Genomic DNA, 5,823 nt, shown 5'->3' on the forward strand with positions numbered 1-5,823 from the left:
ATATACCTCTCACTCTTTTCTGATTTTTCACCCCTTCTTCTCTCTGTTTCAATCTAGTATTTTACAGTGATTTATATTCTAGTTTACAGTGATCTTTGTTGTGTCCAATCTAATAAGACCATTTATTCTTAATTTTGGTTACTGTATTTTTTAGCTTTTATGCCTCAAGAGAATGAACCCTATGGCTGACTTAAGTTCCACCAATTAGGAGTACTGACACAGAAAAGAAAGGATGGGAGGAGAGCAAATGCAGGATATTTATAACCCTGGTTTCCTCCCTCCATCCCTGAAGGGTGTCTGTATTCCTACAGGATTATGTTCTACTAGCCAGCTCTCTTAACAAAAATTTATCTGAGTCCAGTAACTGCTCATCCCTCACCTATTTTGGCTTAAAGGAGAGTATGTATCTTGCTTGTAGCAGTTTTTAGACAATGCACTAACTCTAGTGTTTTTCTTATAATCCTACACTTAGCTTTGTCCTTTCATTCACTCATCAACTCACTCAATTTGGGTGAACTGTTTTTTTCTACCTGGGACATTAACTATAGTGAATTTTATATGTAGAAAATCTTGGATTATAAAATTTTATTTACTGGTTTCCAAAATTTGTCATACTTTAAAAAGACATTTTCATTACAGTATTATCCTTAAATGTAAAGACTTCCAATCATATCACCAAGAGACCAATTCACCCACGGCTGTGTTTGGTTGCCAGTGTCTTGTCTCTCTCCTCAGCAATGGTGAGGTATATACCCTTTCCATGGGGAAGAGAAATCCATGGCTTACTGTCTTTGCCAATAACAAAAATGTTGGCGAGCTGGATAGCAAAGCTGTTGCTGTTGGTATCTTTCACGTGAACTATACCAAAAGAACCTGGTGTCTCTCTCTATTGGTGATTACACCAATTCTTTCCAGGTTAACACATTCGTATACAAATTACCAGTGTCAAACTTGATGGGATCAGTAAGCTTTCAAGTCTCCAAGTCAATGTGAATGATGAAGGGATCAGGGTAGTGGATGGTGCGAACATCAGGGCTCATTAGATGAAGGATTCCTTTTGTTTCCACAAGGATCTTTCTCACTTTGCACAACTTGTACTTGGCCTCCTCAGATGTAATACGGTGAACAGCAAAGTGACTCTTGGTGTCACAGATTAAACAGAAATTCTCTCCAGTCTTATCATCACTTAAGACATCCATAAAACTGACATCGGTTTGGACCTTGCCACCAATCTTAATGAAGCATTACAGGTTTATCTTCCTTACTTCATCTTCTTTTAGGGCATACTTAAGTGTGTTCTTTAGGAAAATGATGAGAGGGAGACATTCTCTTAGACTATGGCAACTTGTAAATGGATGAGGGGCAAACACGCTGGTTTATCCAGCTTCCAGTGCTTTAGAGCTGCTGTCTGCTTCAGATGCTGCTTGGGACCATGAGCCATGACTGTTCCAGGCATGGAAAAAAACTCCTTTTACAGCTTCAATTTTTACATTCAAGTCTATTATTCGTATGGTGTTTCTTATGATATTAGAAATGAGGTACTTACTACTTATTTTTCTCCACAATTTTTATGGCTATTTTTACTGGTTTATTTTCTGTTTGACTTTTTGAATCTCTTTATCAAATTAAAAATGTAATACTGGTATTTTATTGAACAAATATAAAATTTATAGATTAATTTAGGGATAAGTGAAAGCTTTGAGTCCACTTAGTCATGGATATAGTATTCTTTCCAGTTGTTCAAGTCTTCATTTGTATTTCTCACCAGTTTTTTAGAGTTTTCTTTGGAGAGGTTTTTTGTTTTTGTTAACAGTTCCTGTTACCCTAGATATTTTACAAAGTTATTACTGTAAATGTATTCTTCTGTTATAACTTGTAGCAGGTTTTGATTTACACATATGAAGCCTAGTGATTCTTGATATGACTACCTTAATTTTGAACCCAGCCACTTTATTGAGTTATCTTTATGTTTGTAATAGTTATAAATTTTCCAAGTTTTCCTTTAACCAGCCTCTAGTGAGAGAAAAATAGAAAAAGCTCTCAGACTCTGTGTTCAACAGAAACTTTAATCAGGATGTGACACTTCCATGGCAGCTGGCACCCTCTACACATACCCTGAAAACTGGAGGCCTTCGAAGCCTTTCATCGCTGCTCAGTACAGCAAGGCTCAGGTCCCTGTGCTCTCCACACCACCCTACCTCCACTTTGGCCAAACCAACAACACCCCCAAATTTCTCCATAAATTTTCTGTCAGCAAGTTTCTGGCATTTGACAGTGAAGATTGTTTCTGTGTGTTTGAGAGTAATGCCATTGCCTGCTGTGTCAGCAATGAGAAACTGTGGGGTAGTACTCCAGAGGCAGCAGCCCTAGTGGTACAGTGGGTGAGCTTTACTGATAGTGACATAGTGTCCCCAGCCAATACCTGGGTGTTCCCCACTTTGGACATTGTGTACTACAACAAACACTCCAAGGAGAATGCAAAGGAAAAGGTAAGGCAAATTCTGGGACTACAGGATGCTCACTTAAAGACAAAGACTTTCCTGGTGGGTGAATGTTTGACACTGGCTGACATCACCATTGCCTGCATCGTGTTGTGGCTCTATAAACAGGTCCCGGAGCCTTTTTTCCACTAGACCTTCCTTGACACCAACCACTGGTTCCTCACCTGGATTTACCAGCCCCAGTTCTGGGCTATTTTGGGGGAGGTGAAAACTCCATGAGAAGATGGCCCAGGTTGATGCTAAAAAGTTGCAGAGAGCCATCCTGAAAAAGCTATTCAGAAAGAGAAAGGTTCTCAAGAAGAGAAGCAGAAGCCCCAGGCTGAGTGGAAAGAGGAGAAAAAGTCTGCTGCCCCTGCTCCTGAGGAGGAGACGGGTGAATGTGAGCAGGTGCTGGCTGCTGAGCAAAAGGCCAAGGATCCCTTTGCTCACCTGCCCAAGAGTACCTTTGTGTTGGATGAATTTAAGTGCAAATACTCCAAGGAGGACACCCTGTCTGTGGTGCTACTGTATGTTTAGGATCACTTTGATAAGGATGGCTGATCTCTGTGCTATTCTGAGTGCTGCCTCCCTGAGAGGTCAGCCAGACTTTCATGAGCTGCAACCACTTCACTGGAATGTTCCAGAGGTTGGACAAACTGAGGAAAAATGCCTTGGCCAGTGTCACTCTCTTTGGAGCCAACAATAGCAGCTCCATTTCTGAAGTCTGAGTTTTCTAAGGCCAGGATCTTGCCTTTATGCTGAGTCTAGACTGGCAGGTGTACTAAGAGTCAAATACATGGCAGAAACTGGATCGTGGCAGTGAGGAGACCCAGACACTGGTTCTAGAGTGCTTTTCCTGGGAGGGGGCCTTCAGCATGTGGGCAAAGTATTCAATCGGGGAAAGATCTTCAAGTGAACGTCTCTTGCCATCACCTAGCTGCCTGCACCTGCCCTTCAGAGAGATAGGGGTCATTAAGGGAAACTGAACATTGGAAGAAAAAAAAAAGGAAGGAACATTAGGTTATGGTTGAAAGAGACAAAGTACATGGTTAACTTGAGGACTTACATGTCATTCAGTATCATGGAGCAATGGGCTATGAAGTGGCAAGTTGTGAGACATAAAAAAGATAAGAAACAACAAGTTCATTTAGGGCCCTAAAGGAAGGAGCTTAGGAATCATGCTAAGAACAATGGAAGCAATTGAATTTTAGCAGAAGAGCAAGTAATATGACTATCAACATGGAGAATGAAGTTTTGTGGTTCATATGACTCGTACAAGTGTGTTGCAATAATATGGGAGATAAACTGTGATACAAATAAAGAGGAATGAAGGGTTGGGGTCCTATTAATGTGGTAGCATCTGCAAGAGTTGATGACTAACTGGCAGGGAGAGGAAAGAAGAGGGAGAGGTGAAGGATTCTAACTAAGACAGTGGATGGAACAGGGAAGGATTTGTGAGAAAGGGATGAGTTCAGATTTGTTGAGATTGCATTTGAGAAGCCTGTGGAACATATGTATACTAATTTACAAAATATGTCTATGTGTTAGATCTAGTCATTCATTTATTCAATAAATATTGATTAAATGCCCTCTCCAAATCAGATGCTTTCTCCCTGGCAGGAGGAGAGATTGGGCTATGCCTCCTGCACTATTATAACAATCAAGATAGGATGGTATGAAAATATTTGTTCTTTATATATTTTATATCCAAAAGGAAAAGAAAGTGACTGTTATGGGCTGAATTACGTCTCTTTAAAAAGCATGCTGAAGCCCCAACCCCCAGCACCTCAGAATGTAGGCTTATTTAGAGATAAGATCTTTAAAGAGGTGATGAAGTTAAAATGAGACTGTTAGAGTAGGGCTCTAATCCAGTATGACTGGTGTCCTTATAAGAAGAGGACGAGGCACCAAGATGCCCACACACAGAGGAACAAATATATAAAAAGTAGTAAGAGAGTGGCCATCTGGAAGCCAAGGAGAGAGGCCTTAGAGGAATCTAACCTTGCTGGCACCTTAATTTTGGACTTCCAGCCCCTGGAAGTGAGAAAAAAGAAATTTCTGTTCTTTTTTTTTTTAATGATAGACAGTATGTGGTATTTTTTAATGGCAACCCTAGCAACAAATACAGTGACTAATAATTAAAACATGCATGTACATGCATATAGAGCAAATTAATGATAAAAAGAGATCAAGAACTAGACAAAGAAGATACATAAGAATTCTTTTTTTTCCAAATTTATTAAGGAATAATTGACAAATATATAGAGAGTCTTCATGATGATTTGATGTGTGTATATGTGTGTGTGTGTGTGTATACACACACACACAGACATGAACAAAAACACAAATACAGAATGATCTCTAAGATCAAAATAACTAACCATCACCTCACATGGTTAGTTTGCATGTGTGTGTGTGGTGGGAAGGCTTAAGATATACTCTAAGCAACTATCAAGTAGACATCCCTGTATTATTAACTAGAGCAACTTATTTGTCTTAAACATTTTTCAGAAGGTAACTAAATATTTAAATGGAATATTAAATTGGACTGTATTCTCTCAGCAAAGGATATAATTTATTAATAGAACTTTGAATTGTTTGATTCACTTCTTTTATTGCCATTTTCTTTGGTCAAATGAACTTTGCATTATTCTTGAGAGTCTCAGAATGATTCAAATCCAGGGATAAAATGTGGAAATGAAAATGTTTCTTATTCTGTGACATGAAGTAATTAGATGATTTGCTTCAGTATGTTGACCTTTCATTTATAAGCTATTTTTTGAAGCATATTCTTAATGTATTATACAGAAGCAATGTTCTCAGAAGGGTAAATAACAAAGTTAATGACTTACTATTTTTTTTTCTTTTTAGTAAATGCCAGTTCTTCAGCCTTTAACTGAAGGCTGACTACAGGTACAGATTAACTAGGCTTCTACTCCGTCTTTCAGGGATTCTTTTCGGAATTCCTCCCTAGCTTGTTTTTTATATACCGTCAAAGGCTTAAAAATGTTATAGCAGGTCCTGACCTCACTAAATGAATTGTGGCCAAAGAGGACCCACCCCTAGAGCCTGGAGCAGTATAATTTCTAATAGTAGCCCAAGGAAAGGAGATATTGTAAGGATCCCTCTATCCTTAGTTGTGAATGTACACTGAGATCTTTTTTTATTTTAAATAAAAATGATCTAGGTTCATTTTGAAAGACCTCACTAGGTTCATAAATGTGATTCTAATAATGGCCAAATAATTTCCTTTTAGAATAATATACACTTACATGGTATAGTACATTTGGCTCATAATGCCCAAGCAAGTCTATGACATATAGTATTTTTATTTCCAATACTG

The 5,823-nt window shown here is 38.6% G+C and overlaps 2 pseudogenes; one reads left to right on the forward strand and one right to left on the reverse strand.

Annotated features, from left to right (window-relative positions):
* Positions 1-688: 688 nt before the first annotated feature.
* On the reverse strand, positions 689-1,441 carry LOC100467912 (annotated as a pseudogene).
* A 646-nt stretch (positions 1,442-2,087) lies between these two features.
* On the forward strand, positions 2,088-3,396 carry LOC100469081 (annotated as a pseudogene).
* Positions 3,397-5,823: the final 2,427 nt, after the last annotated feature.

Source organism: Ailuropoda melanoleuca, chromosome 2, assembly GCF_002007445.2.
Source record: "Ailuropoda melanoleuca isolate Jingjing chromosome 2, ASM200744v2, whole genome shotgun sequence".
Taxonomy (NCBI): domain Eukaryota; kingdom Metazoa; phylum Chordata; class Mammalia; order Carnivora; family Ursidae; genus Ailuropoda; species Ailuropoda melanoleuca.